This window comes from Phyllobates terribilis, unplaced genomic scaffold (assembly GCF_046119375.1).
Source record: "Phyllobates terribilis strain yellow unplaced genomic scaffold, ASM4611937v1 Scaffold_729__1_contigs__length_748246, whole genome shotgun sequence".
NCBI classification, from domain to species: domain Eukaryota; kingdom Metazoa; phylum Chordata; class Amphibia; order Anura; family Dendrobatidae; genus Phyllobates; species Phyllobates terribilis.
The window spans coordinates 491,665-509,706 of NW_027363489.1; the positions used below are offsets into that span (position 1 = coordinate 491,665).

At 45.5% G+C, this 18,042-nt stretch overlaps 13 non-coding genes and 1 pseudogene across 13 annotated transcripts; all 14 read left to right on the forward strand.

The window, feature by feature from the left end:
* Positions 1 to 733: 733 nt before the first annotated feature.
* Positions 734 to 924, forward strand: LOC141237088 (U2 spliceosomal RNA). Its single transcript, XR_012302652.1, has one exon. It is a non-coding gene; the product is annotated as a U2 spliceosomal RNA (small nuclear RNA).
* A 1,123-nt stretch (positions 925 to 2,047) lies between these two features.
* Positions 2,048 to 2,238, forward strand: LOC141237090 (U2 spliceosomal RNA). Its single transcript, XR_012302654.1, has one exon. It is a non-coding gene; the product is annotated as a U2 spliceosomal RNA (small nuclear RNA).
* Positions 2,239 to 3,360: 1,122 nt separating this feature from the next.
* On the forward strand, positions 3,361 to 3,452 carry LOC141236867 (U2 spliceosomal RNA; annotated as a pseudogene).
* Positions 3,453 to 4,246: 794 nt separating this feature from the next.
* LOC141236846 (U2 spliceosomal RNA) lies at positions 4,247 to 4,429 on the forward strand. Its single transcript, XR_012302436.1, has one exon. It is a non-coding gene; the product is annotated as a U2 spliceosomal RNA (small nuclear RNA).
* Positions 4,430 to 5,554: 1,125 nt separating this feature from the next.
* LOC141237091 (U2 spliceosomal RNA) lies at positions 5,555 to 5,745 on the forward strand. The gene has a single exon (XR_012302655.1). It is a non-coding gene; the product is annotated as a U2 spliceosomal RNA (small nuclear RNA).
* A 1,120-nt stretch (positions 5,746 to 6,865) lies between these two features.
* On the forward strand, positions 6,866 to 7,056 carry LOC141237092 (U2 spliceosomal RNA). The gene has a single exon (XR_012302656.1). It is a non-coding gene; the product is annotated as a U2 spliceosomal RNA (small nuclear RNA).
* Positions 7,057 to 8,177: 1,121 nt separating this feature from the next.
* Positions 8,178 to 8,368, forward strand: LOC141237094 (U2 spliceosomal RNA). Its single transcript, XR_012302657.1, has one exon. It is a non-coding gene; the product is annotated as a U2 spliceosomal RNA (small nuclear RNA).
* A 1,122-nt stretch (positions 8,369 to 9,490) lies between these two features.
* Positions 9,491 to 9,681, forward strand: LOC141237095 (U2 spliceosomal RNA). Its single transcript, XR_012302658.1, has one exon. It is a non-coding gene; the product is annotated as a U2 spliceosomal RNA (small nuclear RNA).
* A 1,123-nt stretch (positions 9,682 to 10,804) lies between these two features.
* Positions 10,805 to 10,995, forward strand: LOC141237097 (U2 spliceosomal RNA). Its single transcript, XR_012302660.1, has one exon. It is a non-coding gene; the product is annotated as a U2 spliceosomal RNA (small nuclear RNA).
* A 1,121-nt stretch (positions 10,996 to 12,116) lies between these two features.
* LOC141237098 (U2 spliceosomal RNA) lies at positions 12,117 to 12,307 on the forward strand. The gene has a single exon (XR_012302661.1). It is a non-coding gene; the product is annotated as a U2 spliceosomal RNA (small nuclear RNA).
* A 1,121-nt stretch (positions 12,308 to 13,428) lies between these two features.
* LOC141237099 (U2 spliceosomal RNA) lies at positions 13,429 to 13,619 on the forward strand. The gene has a single exon (XR_012302662.1). It is a non-coding gene; the product is annotated as a U2 spliceosomal RNA (small nuclear RNA).
* A 1,123-nt stretch (positions 13,620 to 14,742) lies between these two features.
* Positions 14,743 to 14,933, forward strand: LOC141237100 (U2 spliceosomal RNA). The gene has a single exon (XR_012302663.1). It is a non-coding gene; the product is annotated as a U2 spliceosomal RNA (small nuclear RNA).
* A 1,121-nt stretch (positions 14,934 to 16,054) lies between these two features.
* LOC141237101 (U2 spliceosomal RNA) lies at positions 16,055 to 16,245 on the forward strand. Its single transcript, XR_012302664.1, has one exon. It is a non-coding gene; the product is annotated as a U2 spliceosomal RNA (small nuclear RNA).
* Positions 16,246 to 17,368: 1,123 nt separating this feature from the next.
* On the forward strand, positions 17,369 to 17,559 carry LOC141237103 (U2 spliceosomal RNA). The gene has a single exon (XR_012302666.1). It is a non-coding gene; the product is annotated as a U2 spliceosomal RNA (small nuclear RNA).
* Positions 17,560 to 18,042: the final 483 nt, after the last annotated feature.

The window sequence follows — 18,042 nt, forward strand, 5'->3', positions numbered from 1 at the left end:
TCAACAGCAGCCTTTTAAACTCACCTGAGCTAACAGGTATGTGAGCTGGTTACTCTGCTGCGCTTAAAATTTCTTTTTTGGTTTGCTACAATGCCTTTTCTGAAACGTTGTCTCCCTCTGCTGGAACACTGACTTCTTTCATTTAATGCCTGCAGACTATAAAACAGAAACCAACCCAAAAAGTTTGGTTGATTAGTCTGTGGCATTCTTTTAAACTGTTGCTTATGGCGGTCTCTGTGAGCTTCTCAGTGACATTCAGCCATCCAGGTATCCCGCCTGCAGTAGACGGAATGTGGCAATGGAACGCTGGCTGCGCGTGTCATAATAGGCTCTGAGCCTTTATATACCTGCGCACAGCAGCAGCCACCTTCAGTCTGCTGCTGGACAGCCAGCAGCAGCAGCAGCAGGAGAGGTAATTAATCAGCAACCCTCCTGCTAAGGGTAGACAGCTGCTCGTTCCACCCCCCCCCCCCGCCTTAATTCGTTCTCCTCCCTTCCAACGGTGTTGAGGCGGGTGGGAACAGCCGGGGGTTGAGGGTACTGTGCTAAAAGAGGTGGAGTTATGCAGATCTAAAACGCGTGGATTGCAGCAGCAGCAAGCCGAAAAGTGCAGGCATGTGAGGGATCTAGAGGTTGACAGCATGTCTTCTTAACGGGAGTCCAGGTGGCCATCTCCACAAATGGACTTTTCAGAATCCTTGGGTGGCACCGTAGTCGGAAACCAATTCTGGTTATCGCTTCTCGGCCTTTTGGCTAAGATCAAGTGTAGTATCTGTTCTTATCAGTTTAATATCTGATACGTCCCCTATCTGGGGACCATATATTAAATGGATTTTTAGAACAGGGAGATGGAAAAAGAGCTTGCTCTGTCCACTCCACGCATTGACCTGGTATTGCAGTATCTCCAGGACCGGTGCACCCCTTCTTTAATGCAGTTTCTAAAATCAGAAAGAATTGAATTCAATGCTTTTTGTTCATTTTGCTTGTTTGTCGGATTTTGGGATGGACTCTTTGGCTTTGCTTTTCTTCTCCTCATTGGATTTTTCATGTTAAAAGTTGCAGAAGCCAGATGACAAGCTCATTTTGGTTCAACTTCAGCAACTGTGCATTGCATTGCCATGTAATGTAATGTAATGCAATGCTATCTATCTAGCTCTCCCTCTATACTTCCTTTTGGATAAACAGACATATTAGGCAAGCATTTTGGAGCTTTCACCTAAATAACTACAGGTGGTGAGATAAGCTGCACAATATAATTGACCTTTCAGTATATTGTTGCACACACACCATCTATTTAGCAAATGCCCTTGTTATCAACAGCAGCCTTTTAAACTCACCTGAGCTAACAGGTATGTGAGCTGGTTACTCTGCTGCGCTTAAAATTTCTTTTTTGGTTTGCTACAATGCCTTTTCTGAAACGTTGTCTCCCTCTGCTGGAACACTGACTTCTTTCATTTAATGCCTGCAGACTATAAAAGAGAAACCAACCCAAAAAGTTTGGTTGATTAGTCTGTGGCATTCTTTTAAACTGTTGCTTATGGCGGTCTCTGTGAGCTTCTCAGTGACATTCAGCCATCCAGGTATCCCGCCTGCAGTAGACGGAATGTGGCAATGGAACGCTGGCTGCGCGTGTCATAATAGGCTCTGAGCCTTTATATACCTGCGCACAGCAGCAGCCACCTTCAGTCTGCTGCTGGACAGCCAGCAGCAGCAGCAGCAGGAGAGGTAATTAATCAGCAACCCTCCTGCTAAGGGTAGACAGCTGCTCGTTCCACCCCCCCCCCCCCGCCTTAATTGGTTCTCCTCCCTTCCAACGGTGTTGAGGCGGGTGGGAACAGCCGGGGGTTGAGGGTACTGTGCTAAAAGAGGTGGAGTTATGCAGATCTAAAACGCGTGGATTGCAGCAGCAGCAAGCCGAAAAGTGCAGGCATGTGAGGGATCTAGAGGTTGACAGCATGTCTTCTTAACGGGAGTCCAGGTGGCCATCTCCACAAATGGACTTTTCAGAATCCTTGGGTGGCACCGTAGTCGGAAACCAATTCTGGTTATCGCTTCTCGGCCTTTTGGCTAAGATCAAGTGTAGTATCTGTTCTTATCAGTTTAATATCTGATACGTCCCCTATCTGGGGACCATATATTAAATGGATTTTTAGAACAGGGAGATGGAAAAAGAGCTTGCTCTGTCCACTCCACGCATTGACCTGGTATTGCAGTATCTCCAGGACCGGTGCACCCCTTCTTTAATGCAGTTTCTAAAATCAGAAAGAATTGAATTCAATGCTTTTTGTTCATTTTGCTTGTTTGTCGGATTTTGGGATGGACTCTTTGGCTTTGCTTTTCTTCTCCTCATTGGATTTTTCATGTTAAAAGTTGCAGAAGCCAGATGACAAGCTCATTTTGGTTCAACTTCAGCAACTGTGCATTGCATTGCCATGTAATGTAATGTAATGCAATGCTATCTATCTAGCTCTCCCTCTATACTTCCTTTTGGATAAACAGACATATTAGGCAAGCATTTTGGAGCTTTCACCTAAATAACTACAGGTGGTGAGATAAGCTGCACAATATAATTGACCTTTCAGTATATTGTTGCACACACACCATCTATTTAGCAAATGCCCTTGTTATCAACAGCAGCCTTTTAAACTCACCTGAGCTAACAGGTATGTGAGCTGGTTACTCTGCTGCGCTTAAAATTTCTTTTTTGGTTTGCTACAATGCCTTTTCTGAAACGTTGTCTCCCTCTGCTGGAACACTGACTTCTTTCATTTAATGCCTGCAGACTATAAAAGAGAAACCAACCCAAAAAGTTTGGTTGATTAGTCTGTGGCATTCTTTTAAACTGTTGCTTATGGCGGTCTCTGTGAGCTTCTCAGTGACATTCAGCCATCCAGGTATCCCGCCTGCAGTAGACGGAATGTGGCAATGGAACGCTGGCTGCGCGTGTCATAATAGGCTCTGAGCCTTTATATACCTGCGCACAGCAGCAGCCACCTTCAGTCTGCTGCTGGACAGCCAGCAGCAGCAGCAGCAGGAGAGGTAATTAATCAGCAACCCTCCTGCTAAGGGTAGACAGCTGCTCGTTCCACCCCCACCCCCCGCCTTAATTGGTTCTCCTCCCTTCCAACGGTGTTGAGGCGGGTGGGAACAGCCGGGGGTTGAGGGTACTGTGCTAAAAGAGGTGGAGTTATGCAGATCTAAAACGCGTGGATTGCAGCAGCAGCAAGCCGAAAAGTGCAGGCATGTGAGGGATCTAGAGGTTGACAGCATGTCTTCTTAACTGGAGTCCAGGTGGCCATCTCCACAAATGGACTTTTCAGAATCCTTGGGTGGCACCGTAGTCGGAAACCAATTCTGGTTATCGCTTCTCGGCCTTTTGGCTAAGATCAAGTGTAGTATCTTTCGAAAAGGCGGTTTTGGATGTTGGCCGCCCTAGTAGATTGATACATTATGCACACTGGGGTTTAGGCGCTTGTTAGTACGCCAGGTGGCTAATATAGTCATCTGGTGGAAAGCATGGCCCCCCAGGATCGACGCCATTGGGCCGGGGAAGATCGAAAGCCCGAAGTGTGAAGTGCCCCAGGAGTGGTGACCCTGGGGTGCCTTAACTCACTGGGATTGGGAACCCCACTTGAGTTTATGGCACATTTGCACAAGCACTTCAAATTTTCTTTCTTCGCACACACCCTTATTCCGGGCCTTCTGGCCTTAGGATGGGGAATTTTTCAATTCCCGGTCGAAGGTCCGGGCAGTATTATACTGTGAAACCTTCACTATTTATTTAATTTCTTTGTCACTGTGTGTCCACTTATTCACGTGTGTCACGTCCTACTAGGATTTTGTCGGGATGCGGTTCCCTTACGGGTTCCTCTCTTGGCAGGTCTAGGGGGGGAGTGTGTGGCCATCAGGTTCCGCTCCCCCCTGAACCCCCCTGGCTCTCCTCTTTCGGGAGGAGAGCGTTGTTGGCTCCCCTCTTCCGGGAGGGGAGCACAGTCTTTGGCTCCCAGTGCCTTGCTCGGGTGAGAACTCGGGCAGGTGCTGGGAGTAAGATTGGGTCGCCTCTGGCTTCGGCTGGAGGTGGCTTTTTGTCCCTGTTCCTCGCTGTGGCCTTTTGGCTCGGAGGGACGGGGAATGGTTTGGGGGACCCTTCTCCTTTTGGAGAGGGTTTCAAGAAGACCAGCATCCTAGTGCACTTTTTTTGTGGCACTTGTCACTTTTTTAAGCGCACTCGGGTTTTGTACACGAATTCGGGCTTTCGAAAAAAAAAAAAAAAAAATCTGTTCTTATCAGTTTAATATCTGATACGTCCCCTATCTGGGGACCATATATTAAATGGATTTTTAGAACAGGGAGATGGAAAAAGAGCTTGCTCTGTCCACTCCACGCATTGACCTGGTATTGCAGTATCTCCAGGACCGGTGCACCCCTTCTTTAATGCAGTTTCTAAAATCAGAAAGAATTGAATTCAATGCTTTTTGTTCATTTTGCTTGTTTGTCGGATTTTGGGATGGACTCTTTGGCTTTGCTTTTCTTCTCCTCATTGGATTTTTCATGTTAAAAGTTGCAGAAGCCAGATGACAAGCTCATTTTGGTTCAACTTCAGCAACTGTGCATTGCATTGCCATGTAATGTAATGTAATGCAATGCTATCTATCTAGCTCTCCCTCTATACTTCCTTTTGGATAAACAGACATATTAGGCAAGCATTTTGGAGCTTTCACCTAAATAACTACAGGTGGTGAGATAAGCTGCACAATATAATTGACCTTTAAGTATATTGTTGCACACACACCATCTATTTAGCAAATGCCCTTGTTATCAACAGCAGCCTTTTAAACTCACCTGAGCTAACAGGTATGTGAGCTGGTTACTCTGCTGCGCTTAAAATTTCTTTTTTGGTTTGCTACAATGCCTTTTCTGAAACGTTGTCTCCCTCTGCTGGAACACTGACTTCTTTCATTTAATGCCTGCAGACTATAAAAGAGAAACCAACCCAAAAAGTTTGGTTGATTAGTCTGTGGCATTCTTTTAAACTGTTGCTTATGGCGGTCTCTGTGAGCTTCTCAGTGACATTCAGCCATCCAGGTATCCCGCCTGCAGTAGACGGAATGTGGCAATGGAACGCTGGCTGCGCGTGTCATAATAGGCTCTGAGCCTTTATATACCTGCGCACAGCAGCAGCCACCTTCAGTCTGCTGCTGGACAGCCAGCAGCAGCAGCAGCAGGAGAGGTAATTAATCAGCAACCCTCCTGCTAAGGGTAGACAGCTGCTCGTTCCACCCCCCCCCCCCCCCGCCTTAATTGGTTCTCCTCCCTTCCAACGGTGTTGAGGCGGGTGGGAACAGCCGGGGGTTGAGGGTACTGTTCTAAAAGAGGTGGAGTTATGCAGATCTAAAACGCGTGGATTGCAGCAGCAGCAAGCCGAAAAGTGCAGGCATGTGAGGGATCTAGAGGTTGACAGCATGTCTTCTTAACGGGAGTCCAGGTGGCCATCTCCACAAATGGACTTTTCAGAATCCTTGGGTGGCACCGTAGTCGGAAACCAATTCTGGTTATCGCTTCTCGGCCTTTTGGCTAAGATCAAGTGTAGTATCTGTTCTTATCAGTTTAATATCTGATACGTCCCCTATCTGGGGACCATATATTAAATGGATTTTTAGAACAGGGAGATGGAAAAAGAGCTTGCTCTGTCCACTCCACGCATTGACCTGGTATTGCAGTATCTCCAGGACCGGTGCACCCCTTCTTTAATGCAGTTTCTAAAATCAGAAAGAATTGAATTCAATGCTTTTTGTTCATTTTGCTTGTTTGTCGGATTTTGGGATGGACTCTTTGGATTTGCTTTTCTTCTCCTCATTGGATTTTTCATGTTAAAAGTTGCAGAAGCCAGATGACAAGCTCATTTTGGTTCAACTTCAGCAACTGTGCATTGCATTGCCATGTAATGTAATGTAATGCAATGCTATCTATCTAGCTCTCCCTCTATACTTCCTTTTGGATAAACAGACATATTAGGCAAGCATTTTGGAGCTTTCAACTAAATAACTACAGGTGGTGAGATAAGCTGCACAATATAATTGACCTTTCAGTATATTGTTGCACACACACCATCTATTTAGCAAATGCCCTTGTTATCAACAGCAGCCTTTTAAACTCACCTGAGCTAACAGGTATGTGAGCTGGTTACTCTGCTGCGCTTAAAATTTCTTTTTTGGTTTGCTACAATGCCTTTTCTGAAACGTTGTCTCCCTCTGCTGGAACACTGACTTCTTTCATTTAATGCCTGCAGACTATAAAAGAGAAACCAACCCAAAAAGTTTGGTTGATTAGTCTGTGGCATTCTTTTAAACTGTTGCTTATGGCGGTCTCTGTGAGCTTCTCAGTGACATTCAGCCATCCAGGTATCCCGCCTGCAGTAGACGGAATGTGGCAATGGAACGCTGGCTGCGCGTGTCATAATAGGCTCTGAGCCTTTATATACCTGCGCACAGCAGCAGCCACCTTCAGTCTGCTGCTGGACAGCCAGCAGCAGCAGCAGCAGGAGAGGTAATTAATCAGCAACCCTCCTGCTAAGGGTAGACAGCTGCTCGTTCCACCCCCCCCCCGCCTTAATTGGTTCTCCTCCCTTCCAACGGTGTTGAGGCGGGTGGGAACAGCCGGGGGTTGAGGGTACTGTGCTAAAAGAGGTGGAGTTATGCAGATCTAAAACGCGTGGATTGCAGCAGCAGCAAGCCGAAAAGTGCAGGCATGTGAGGGATCTAGAGGTTGACAGCATGTCTTCTTAACGGGAGTCCAGGTGGCCATCTCCACAAATGGACTTTTCAGAATCCTTGGGTGGCACCGTAGTCGGAAACCAATTCTGGTTATCGCTTCTCGGCCTTTTGGCTAAGATCAAGTGTAGTATCTGTTCTTATCAGTTTAATATCTGATACGTCCCCTATCTGGGGACCATATATTAAATGGATTTTTAGAACAGGGAGATGGAAAAAGAGCTTGCTCTGTCCACTCCACGCATTGACCTGGTATTGCAGTATCTCCAGGACCGGTGCACCCCTTCTTTAATGCAGTTTCTAAAATCAGAAAGAATTGAATTCAATGCTTTTTGTTCATTTTGCTTGTTTGTCGGATTTTGGGATGGACTCTTTGGCTTTGCTTTTCTTCTCCTCATTGGATTTTTCATGTTAAAAGTTGCAGAAGCCAGATGACAAGCTCATTTTGGTTCAACTTCAGCAACTGTGCATTGCATTGCCATGTAATGTAATGTAATGCAATGCTATCTATCTAGCTCTCCCTCTATACTTCCTTTTGGATAAACAGACATATTAGGCAAGCATTTTGGAGCTTTCACCTAAATAACTACAGGTGGTGAGATAAGCTGCACAATATAATTGACCTTTCAGTATATTGTTGCACACACACCATCTATTTAGCAAATGCCCTTGTTATCAACAGCAGCCTTTTAAACTCACCTGAGCTAACAGGTATGTGAGCTGGTTACTCTGCTGCGCTTAAAATTTCTTTTTTGGTTTGCTACAATGCCTTTTCTGAAACGTTGTCTCCCTCTGCTGGAACACTGACTTCTTTCATTTAATGCCTGCAGACTATAAAAGAGAAACCAACCCAAAAAGTTTGGTTGATTAGTCTGTGGCATTCTTTTAAACTGTTGCTTATGGCGGTCTCTGTGAGCTTCTCAGTGACATTCAGCCATCCAGGTATCCCGCCTGCAGTAGACGGAATGTGGCAATGGAACGCTGGCTGCGCGTGTCATAATAGGCTCTGAGCCTTTATATACCTGCGCACAGCAGCAGCCACCTTCAGTCTGCTGCTGGACAGCCAGCAGCAGCAGCAGCAGGAGAGGTAATTAATCAGCAACCCTCCTGCTAAGGGTAGACAGCTGCTCGTTCCACCCCCCCCCCCGCCTTAATTGGTTCTCCTCCCTTCCAACGGTGTTGAGGCGGGTGGGAACAGCCGGGGGTTGAGGGTACTGTGCTAAAAGAGGTGGAGTTATGCAGATCTAAAACGCGTGGATTGCAGCAGCAGCAAGCCGAAAAGTGCAGGCATGTGAGGGATCTAGAGGTTGACAGCATGTCTTCTTAACGGGAGTCCAGGTGGCCATCTCCACAAAAGGACTTTTCAGAATCCTTGGGTGGCACCGTAGTCGGAAACCAATTCTGGTTATCGCTTCTCGGCCTTTTGGCTAAGATCAAGTGTAGTATCTGTTCTTATCAGTTTAATATCTGATACGTCCCCTATCTGGGGACCATATATTAAATGGATTTTTAGAACAGGGAGATGGAAAAAGAGCTTGCTCTGTCCACTCCACGCATTGACCTGGTATTGCAGTATCTCCAGGACCGGTGCACCCCTTCTTTAATGCAGTTTCTAAAACTAGAAAGAATTGAATTCAATGCTTTTTGTTCATTTTGCTTGTTTGTCGGATTTTGGGATGGACTCTTTGGCTTTGCTTTTCTTCTCCTCATTGGATTTTTCATGTTAAAAGTTGCAGAAGCCAGATGACAAGCTCATTTTGGTTCAACTTCAGCAACTGTGCATTGCATTGCCATGTAATGTAATGTAATGCAATGCTATCTATCTAGCTCTCCCTCTATACTTCCTTTTGGATAAACAGACATATTAGGCAAGCATTTTGGAGCTTTCACCTAAATAACTACAGGTGGTGAGATAAGCTGCACAATATAATTGACCTTTCAGTATATTGTTGCACACACACCATCTATTTAGCAAATGCCCTTGTTATCAACAGCAGCCTTTTAAACTCACCTGAGCTAACAGGTATGTGAGCTGGTTACTCTGCTGCGCTTAAAATTTCTTTTTTGGTTTGCTACAATGCCTTTTCTGAAACGTTGTCTCCCTCTGCTGGAACACTGACTTCTTTCATTTAATGCCTGCAGACTATAAAAGAGAAACCAACCCAAAAAGTTTGGTTGATTAGTCTGTGGCATTCTTTTAAACTGTTGCTTATGGCGGTCTCTGTGAGCTTCTCAGCGACATTCAGCCAGCCAGGTATCCCGCCTGCAGTAGACGGAATGTGGCAATGGAACGCTGGCTGCGCGTGTCATAATAGGCTCTGAGCCTTTATATACCTGCGCACAGCAGCAGCCACCTTCAGTCTGCTGCTGGACAGCCAGCAGCAGCAGCAGCAGGAGAGGTAATTAATCAGCAACCCTCCTGCTAAGGGTAGACAGCTGCTCGTTCCACCCCCCCCCCCCGCCTTAATTGGTTCTCCTCCCTTCCAACGGTGTTGAGGCGGGTGGGAACAGCCGGGGGTTGAGGGTACTGTGCTAAAAGAGGTGGAGTTATGCAGATCTAAAACGCGTGGATTGCAGCAGCAGCAAGCCGAAAAGTGCAGGCATGTGAGGGATCTAGAGGTTGACAGCATGTCTTCTTAACGGGAGTCCAGGTGGCCATCTCCACAAAAGGACTTTTCAGAATCCTTGGGTGGCACCGTAGTCGGAAACCAATTCTGGTTATCGCTTCTCGGCCTTTTGGCTAAGATCAAGTGTAGTATCTGTTCTTATCAGTTTAATATCTGATACGTCCCCTATCTGGGGACCATATATTAAATGGATTTTTAGAACAGGGAGATGGAAAAAGAGCTTGCTCTGTCCACTCCACGCATTGACCTGGTATTGCAGTATCTCCAGGACCGGTGCACCCCTTCTTTAATGCAGTTTCTAAAACTAGAAAGAATTGAATTCAATGCTTTTTGTTCATTTTGCTTGTTTGTCGGATTTTGGGATGGACTCTTTGGCTTTGCTTTTCTTCTCCTCATTGGATTTTTCATGTTAAAAGTTGCAGAAGCCAGATGACAAGCTCATTTTGGTTCAACTTCAGCAACTGTGCATTGCATTGCCATGTAATGTAATGTAATGCAATGCTATCTATCTAGCTCTCCCTCTATACTTCCTTTTGGATAAACAGACATATTAGGCAAGCATTTTGGAGCTTTCACCTAAATAACTACAGGTGGTGAGATAAGCTGCACAATATAATTGACCTTTCAGTATATTGTTGCACACACACCATCTATTTAGCAAATGCCCTTGTTATCAACAGCAGCCTTTTAAACTCACCTGAGCTAACAGGTATGTGAGCTGGTTACTCTGCTGCGCTTAAAATTTCTTTTTTGGTTTGCTACAATGCCTTTTCTGAAACGTTGTCTCCCTCTGCTGGAACACTGACTTCTTTCATTTAATGCCTGCAGACTATAAAAGAGAAACCAACCCAAAAAGTTTGGTTGATTAGTCTGTGGCATTCTTTTAAACTGTTGCTTATGGCGGTCTCTGTGAGCTTCTCAGCGACATTCAGCCAGCCAGGTATCCCGCCTGCAGTAGACGGAATGTGGCAATGGAACGCTGGCTGCGCGTGTCATAATAGGCTCTGAGCCTTTATATACCTGCGCACAGCAGCAGCCACCTTCAGTCTGCTGCTGGACAGCCAGCAGCAGCAGCAGCAGGAGAGGTAATTAATCAGCAACCCTCCTGCTAAGGGTAGACAGCTGCTCGTTCCACCCCCCCCCCCCCGCCTTAATTGGTTCTCCTCCCTTCCAACGGTGTTGAGGCGGGTGGGAACAGCCGGGGGTTGAGGGTACTGTGCTAAAAGAGGTGGAGTTATGCAGATCTAAAACGCGTGGATTGCAGCAGCAGCAAGCCGAAAAGTGCAGGCATGTGAGGGATCTAGAGGTTGACAGCATGTCTTCTTAACGGGAGTCCAGGTGGCCATCTCCACAAAAGGACTTTTCAGAATCCTTGGGTGGCACCGTAGTCGGAAACCAATTCTGGTTATCGCTTCTCGGCCTTTTGGCTAAGATCAAGTGTAGTATCTGTTCTTATCAGTTTAATATCTGATACGTCCCCTATCTGGGGACCATATATTAAATGGATTTTTAGAACAGGGAGATGGAAAAAGAGCTTGCTCTGTCCACTCCACGCATTGACCTGGTATTGCAGTATCTCCAGGACCGGTGCACCCCTTCTTTAATGCAGTTTCTAAAACTAGAAAGAATTGAATTCAATGCTTTTTGTTCATTTTGCTTGTTTGTCGGATTTTGGGATGGACTCTTTGGCTTTGCTTTTCTTCTCCTCATTGGATTTTTCATGTTAAAAGTTGCAGAAGCCAGATGACAAGCTCATTTTGGTTCAACTTCAGCAACTGTGCATTGCATTGCCATGTAATGTAATGTAATGCAATGCTATCTATCTAGCTCTCCCTCTATACTTCCTTTTGGATAAACAGACATATTAGGCAAGCATTTTGGAGCTTTCACCTAAATAACTACAGGTGGTGAGATAAGCTGCACAATATAATTGACCTTTCAGTATATTGTTGCACACACACCATCTATTTAGCAAATGCCCTTGTTATCAACAGCAGCCTTTTAAACTCACCTGAGCTAACAGGTATGTGAGCTGGTTACTCTGCTGCGCTTAAAATTTCTTATTTGGTTTGCTACAATGCCTTTTCTGAAACGTTGTCTCCCTCTGCTGGAACACTGACTTCTTTCATTTAATGCCTGCAGACTATAAAAGAGAAACCAACCCAAAAAGTTTGGTTGATTAGTCTGTGGCATTCTTTTAAACTGTTGCTTATGGCGGTCTCTGTGAGCTTCTCAGTGACATTCAGCCATCCAGGTATCCCGCCTGCAGTAGACGGAATGTGGCAATGGAACGCTGGCTGCGCGTGTCATAATAGGCTCTGAGCCTTTATATACCTGCGCACAGCAGCAGCCACCTTCAGTCTGCTGCTGGACAGCCAGCAGCAGCAGCAGCAGGAGAGGTAATTAATCAGCAACCCTCCTGCTAAGGGTAGACAGCTGCTCGTTCCACCCCCCCCCCCGCCTTAATTGGTTCTCCTCCCTTCCAACGGTGTTGAGGCGGGTGGGAACAGCCGGGGGTTGAGGGTACTGTGCTAAAAGAGGTGGAGTTATGCAGATCTAAAACGCGTGGATTGCAGCAGCAGCAAGCCGAAAAGTGCAGGCATGTGAGGGATCTAGAGGTTGACAGCATGTCTTCTTAATGGGAGTCCAGGTGGCCATCTCCACAAATGAACTTTTCAGAATCCTTGGGTGGCACCGTAGTCGGAAAGCAATTCTGGTTATCGCTTCTCGGCCTTTTGGCTAAGATCAAGTGTAGTATCTGTTCTTATCAGTTTAATATCTGATACGTCCCCTATCTGGGGACCATATATTAAATGGATTTTTAGAACAGGGAGATGGAAAAAGAGCTTGCTCTGTCCACTCCACGCATTGACCTGGTATTGCAGTATCTCCAGGACCGGTGCACCCCTTCTTTAATGCAGTTTCTAAAATCAGAAAGAATTGAATTCAATGCTTTTTGTTCATTTTGCTTGTTTGTCGGATTTTGGGATGGACTCTTTGGCTTTGCTTTTCTTCTCCTCATTGGATTTTTCATGTTAAAAGTTGCAGAAGCCAGATGACAAGCTCATTTTGGTTCAACTTCAGCAACTGTGCATTGCATTGCCATGTAATGTAATGTAATGCAATGCTATCTATCTAGCTCTCCCTCTATACTTCCTTTTGGATAAACAGACATATTAGGCAAGCATTTTGGAGCTTTCACCTAAATAACTACAGGTGGTGAGATAAGCTGCACAATATAATTGACCTTTCAGTATATTGTTGCACACACACCATCTATTTAGCAAATGCCCTTGTTATCAACAGCAGCCTTTTAAACTCACCTGAGCTAACAGGTATGTGAGCTGGTTACTCTGCTGCGCTTAAAATTTCTTTTTTGGTTTGCTACAATGCCTTTTCTGAAACGTTGTCTCCCTCTGCTGGAACACTGACTTCTTTCATTTAATGCCTGCAGACTATAAAAGAGAAACCAACCCAAAAAGTTTGGTTGATTAGTCTGTGGCATTCTTTTAAACTGTTGCTTATGGCGGTCTCTGTGAGCTTCTCAGTGACATTCAGCCATCCAGGTATCCCGCCTGCAGTAGACGGAATGTGGCAATGGAACGCTGGCTGCGCGTGTCATAATAGGCTCTGAGCCTTTATATACCTGCGCACAGCAGCAGCCACCTTCAGTCTGCTGCTGGACAGCCAGCAGCAGCAGCAGCAGGAGAGGTAATTAATCAGCAACCCTCCTGCTAAGGGTAGACAGCTGCTCGTTCCACCCCCCCCCCCGCCTTAATTGGTTCTCCTCCCTTCCAACGGTGTTGAGGCGGGTGGGAACAGCCGGGGGTTGAGGGTACTGTGCTAAAAGAGGTGGAGTTATGCAGATCTAAAACGCGTGGATTGCAGCAGCAGCAAGCCGAAAAGTGCAGGCATGTGAGGGATCTAGAGGTTGACAGCATGTCTTCTTAACGGGAGTCCAGGTGGCCATCTCCACAAATGAACTTTTCAGAATCCTTGGGTGGCACCGTAGTCGGAAAGCAATTCTGGTTATCGCTTCTCGGCCTTTTGGCTAAGATCAAGTGTAGTATCTGTTCTTATCAGTTTAATATCTGATACGTCCCCTATCTGGGGACCATATATTAAATGGATTTTTAGAACAGGGAGATGGAAAAAGAGCTTGCTCTGTCCACTCCACGCATTGACCTGGTATTGCAGTATCTCCAGGACCGGTGCACCCCTTCTTTAATGCAGTTTCTAAAATCAGAAAGAATTGAATTCAATGCTTTTTGTTCATTTTGCTTGTTTGTCGGATTTTGGGATGGACTCTTTGGCTTTGCTTTTCTTCTCCTCATTGGATTTTTCATGTTAAAAGTTGCAGAAGCCAGATGACAAGCTCATTTTGGTTCAACTTCAGCAACTGTGCATTGCATTGCCATGTAATGTAATGTAATGCAATGCTATCTATCTAGCTCTCCCTCTATACTTCCTTTTGGATAAACAGACATATTAGGCAAGCATTTTGGAGCTTTCACCTAAATAACTACAGGTGGTGAGATAAGCTGCACAATATAATTGACCTTTCAGTATATTGTTGCACACACACCATCTATTTAGCAAATGCCCTTGTTATCAACAGCAGCCTTTTAAACTCACCTGAGCTAACAGGTATGTGAGCTGGTTACTCTGCTGCGCTTAAAATTTCTTTTTTGGTTTGCTACAATGCCTTTTCTGAAACGTTGTCTCCCTCTGCTGGAACACTGACTTCTTTCATTTAATGCCTGCAGACTATAAAAGAGAAACCAACCCAAAAAGTTTGGTTGATTAGTCTGTGGCATTCTTTTAAACTGTTGCTTATGGCGGTCTCTGTGAGCTTCTCAGTGACATTCAGCCATCCAGGTATCTCGCCTGCAGTAGACGGAATGTGGCAATGGAACGCTGGCTGCGCGTGTCATAATAGGCTCTGAGCCTTTATATACCTGCGCACAGCAGCAGCCACCTTCAGTCTGCTGCTGGACAGCCAGCAGCAGCAGCAGCAGGAGAGGTAATTAATCAGCAACCCTCCTGCTAAGGGTAGACAGCTGCTCGTTCCACCCCCACCCCCCCGCCTTAATTGGTTCTCCTCCCTTCCAACGGTGTTGAGGCGGGTGGGAACAGCCGGGGGTTGAGGGTACTGTGCTAAAAGAGGTGGAGTTATGCAGATCTAAAACGCGTGGATTGCAGCAGCAGCAAGCCGAAAAGTGCAGGCATGTGAGGGATCTAGAGGTTGACAGCATGTCTTCTTAACGGGAGTCCAGGTGGCCATCTCCACAAATGGACTTTTCAGAATCCTTGGGTGGCACCGTAGTCGGAAACCAATTCTGGTTATCGCTTCTCGGCCTTTTGGCTAAGATCAAGTGTAGTATCTGTTCTTATCAGTTTAATATCTGATACGTCCCCTATCTGGGGACCATATATTAAATGGATTTTTAGAACAGGGAGATGGAAAAAGAGCTTGCTCTGTCCACTCCACGCATTGACCTGGTATTGCAGTATCTCCAGGACCGGTGCACCCCTTCTTTAATGCAGTTTCTAAAATCAGAAAGAATTGAATTCAATGCTTTTTGTTCATTTTGCTTGTTTGTCGGATTTTGGGATGGACTCTTTGGCTTTGCTTTTCTTCTCCTCATTGGATTTTTCATGTTAAAAGTTGCAGAAGCCAGATGACAAGCTCATTTTGGTTCAACTTCAGCAACTGTGCATTGCATTGCCATGTAATGTAATGTAATGCAATGCTATCTATCTAGCTCTCCCTCTATACTTCCTTTTGGATAAACAGACATATTAGGCAAGCATTTTGGAGCTTTCACCTAAATAACTACAGGTGGTGAGATAAGCTGCACAATATAATTGACCTTTCAGTATATTGTTGCACACACACCATCTATTTAGCAAATGCCCTTGTTATCAACAGCAGCCTTTTAAACTCACCTGAGCTAACAGGTATGTGAGCTGGTTACTCTGCTGCGCTTAAAATTTCTTTTTTGGTTTGCTACAATGTCTTTTCTGAAACGTTGTCTCCCTCTGCTGGAACACTGACTTCTTTCATTTAATGCCTGCAGACTATAAAAGAGAAACCAACCCAAAAAGTTTGGTTGATTAGTCTGTGGCATTCTTTTAAACTGTTGCTTATGGCGGTCTCTGTGAGCTTCTCAGTGACATTCAGCCATCCAGGTATCCCGCCTGCAGTAGACGGAATGTGGCAATGGAACGCTGGCTGCGCGTGTCATAATAGGCTCTGAGCCTTTATATACCTGCGCACAGCAGCAGCCACCTTCAGTCTGCTGCTGGACAGCCAGCAGCAGCAGCAGCAGGAGAGGTAATTAATCAGCAACCCTCCTGCTAAGGGTAGACAGCTGCTCGTTCCACCCCCCCCCCCGCCTTAATTGGTTCTCCTCCCTTCCAACGGTGTTGAGGTGGGTGGGAACAGCCGGGGGTTGAGGGTACTGTGCTAAAAGAGGTGGAGTTATGCAGATCTAAAACGCGTGGATTGCAGCAGCAGCAAGCCGAAAAGTGCAGGCATGTGAGGGATCTAGAGGTTGACAGCATGTCTTCTTAACGGGAGTCCAGGTGGCCATCTCCACAAATGAACTTTTCAGAATCCTTGGGTGGCACCGTAGTCGGAAAGCAATTCTGGTTATCGCTTCTCGGCCTTTTGGCTAAGATCAAGTGTAGTATCTGTTCTTATCAGTTTAATATCTGATACGTCCCCTATCTGGGGACCATATATTAAATGGATTTTTAGAACAGGGAGATGGAAAAAGAGCTTGCTCTGTCCACTCCACGCATTGACCTGGTATTGCAGTATCTCCAGGACCGGTGCACCCCTTCTTTAATGCAGTTTCTAAAATCAGAAAGAATTGAATTCAATGCTTTTTGTTCATTTTGCTTGTTTGTCGGATTTTGGGATGGACTCTTTGGCTTTGCTTTTCTTCTCCTCATTGGATTTTTCATGTTAAAAGTTGCAGAAGCCAGATGACAAGCTCATTTTGGTTCAACTTCAGCAACTGTGCATTGCATTGCCATGTAATGTAATGTAATGCAATGCTATCTATCTAGCTCTCCCTCTATACTTCCTTTTGGATAAACAGACATATTAGGCAAGCATTTTGGAGCTTTCACCTAAATAACTACAGGTGGTGAGATAAGCTGCACAATATAATTGACCTTTCAGTATATTGTTGCACACACACCATCTATTTAGCAAATGCCCTTGTTATCAACAGCAGCCTTTTAAACTCACCTGAGCTAACAGGTATGTGAGCTGGTTACTCTGCTGCGCTTAAAATTTCTTTTTTGGTTTGCTACAATGCCTTTTCTGAAACGTTGTCTCCCTCTGCTGGAACACTGACTTCTTTCATTTAATGCCTGCAGACTATAAAAGAGAAACCAACCCAAAAAGTTTGGTTGATTAGTCTGTGGCATTCTTTTAAACTGTTGCTTATGGCGGTCTCTGTGAGCTTCTCAGTGACATTCAGCCATCCAGGTATCTCGCCTGCAGTAGACGGAATGTGGCAATGGAACGCTGGCTGCGCGTGTCATAATAGGCTCTGAGCCTTTATATACCTGCGCACAGCAGCAGCCACCTTCAGTCTGCTGCTGGACAGCCAGCAGCAGCAGCAGCAGGAGAGGTAATTAATCAGCAACCCTCCTGCTAAGGGTAGACAGCTGCTCGTTCCACCCCCACCCCCCCGCCTTAATTGGTTCTCCTCCCTTCCAACGGTGTTGAGGCGGGTGGGAACAGCCGGGGGTTGAGGGTACTGTGCTAAAAGAGGTGGAGTTATGCAGATCTAAAACGCGTGGATTGCAGCAGCAGCAAGCCGAAAAGTGCAGGCATGTGAGGGATCTAGAGGTTGACAGCATGTCTTCTTAACGGGAGTCCAGGTGGCCATCTCCACAAATGGACTTTTCAGAATCCTTGGGTGGCACCGTAGTCGGAAACCAATTCTGGTTATCGCTTCTCGGCCTTTTGGCTAAGATCAAGTGTAGTATCTGTTCTTATCAGTTTAATATCTGATACGTCCCCTATCTGGGGACCATATATTAAATGGATTTTTAGAACAGGGAGATGGAAAAAGAGCTTGCTCTGTCCACTCCACGCATTGACCTGGTATTGCAGTATCTCCAGGACCGGTGCACCCCTTCTTTAATGCAGTTTCTAAAATCAGAAAGAATTGAATTCAATGCTTTTTGTTCATTTTGCTTGTTTGTCGGATTTTGGGATGGACTCTTTGGCTTTGCTTTTCTTCTCCTCATTGGATTTTTCATGTTAAAAGTTGCAGAAGCCAGATGACAAGCTCATTTTGGTTCAACTTCAGCAACTGTGCATTGCATTGCCATGTAATGTAATGTAATGCAATGCTATCTATCTAGCTCTCCCTCTATACTTCCTTTTGGATAAACAGACATATTAGGCAAGCATTTTGGAGCTTTCACCTAAATAACTACAGGTGGTGAGATAAGCTGCACAATATAATTGACCTTTCAGTATATTGTTGCACACACACCATCTATTTAGCAAATGCCCTTGTTATCAACAGCAGCCTTTTAAACTCACCTGAGCTAACAGGTATGTGAGCTGGTTACTCTGCTGCGCTTAAAATTTCTTTTTTGGTTTGCTACAATGT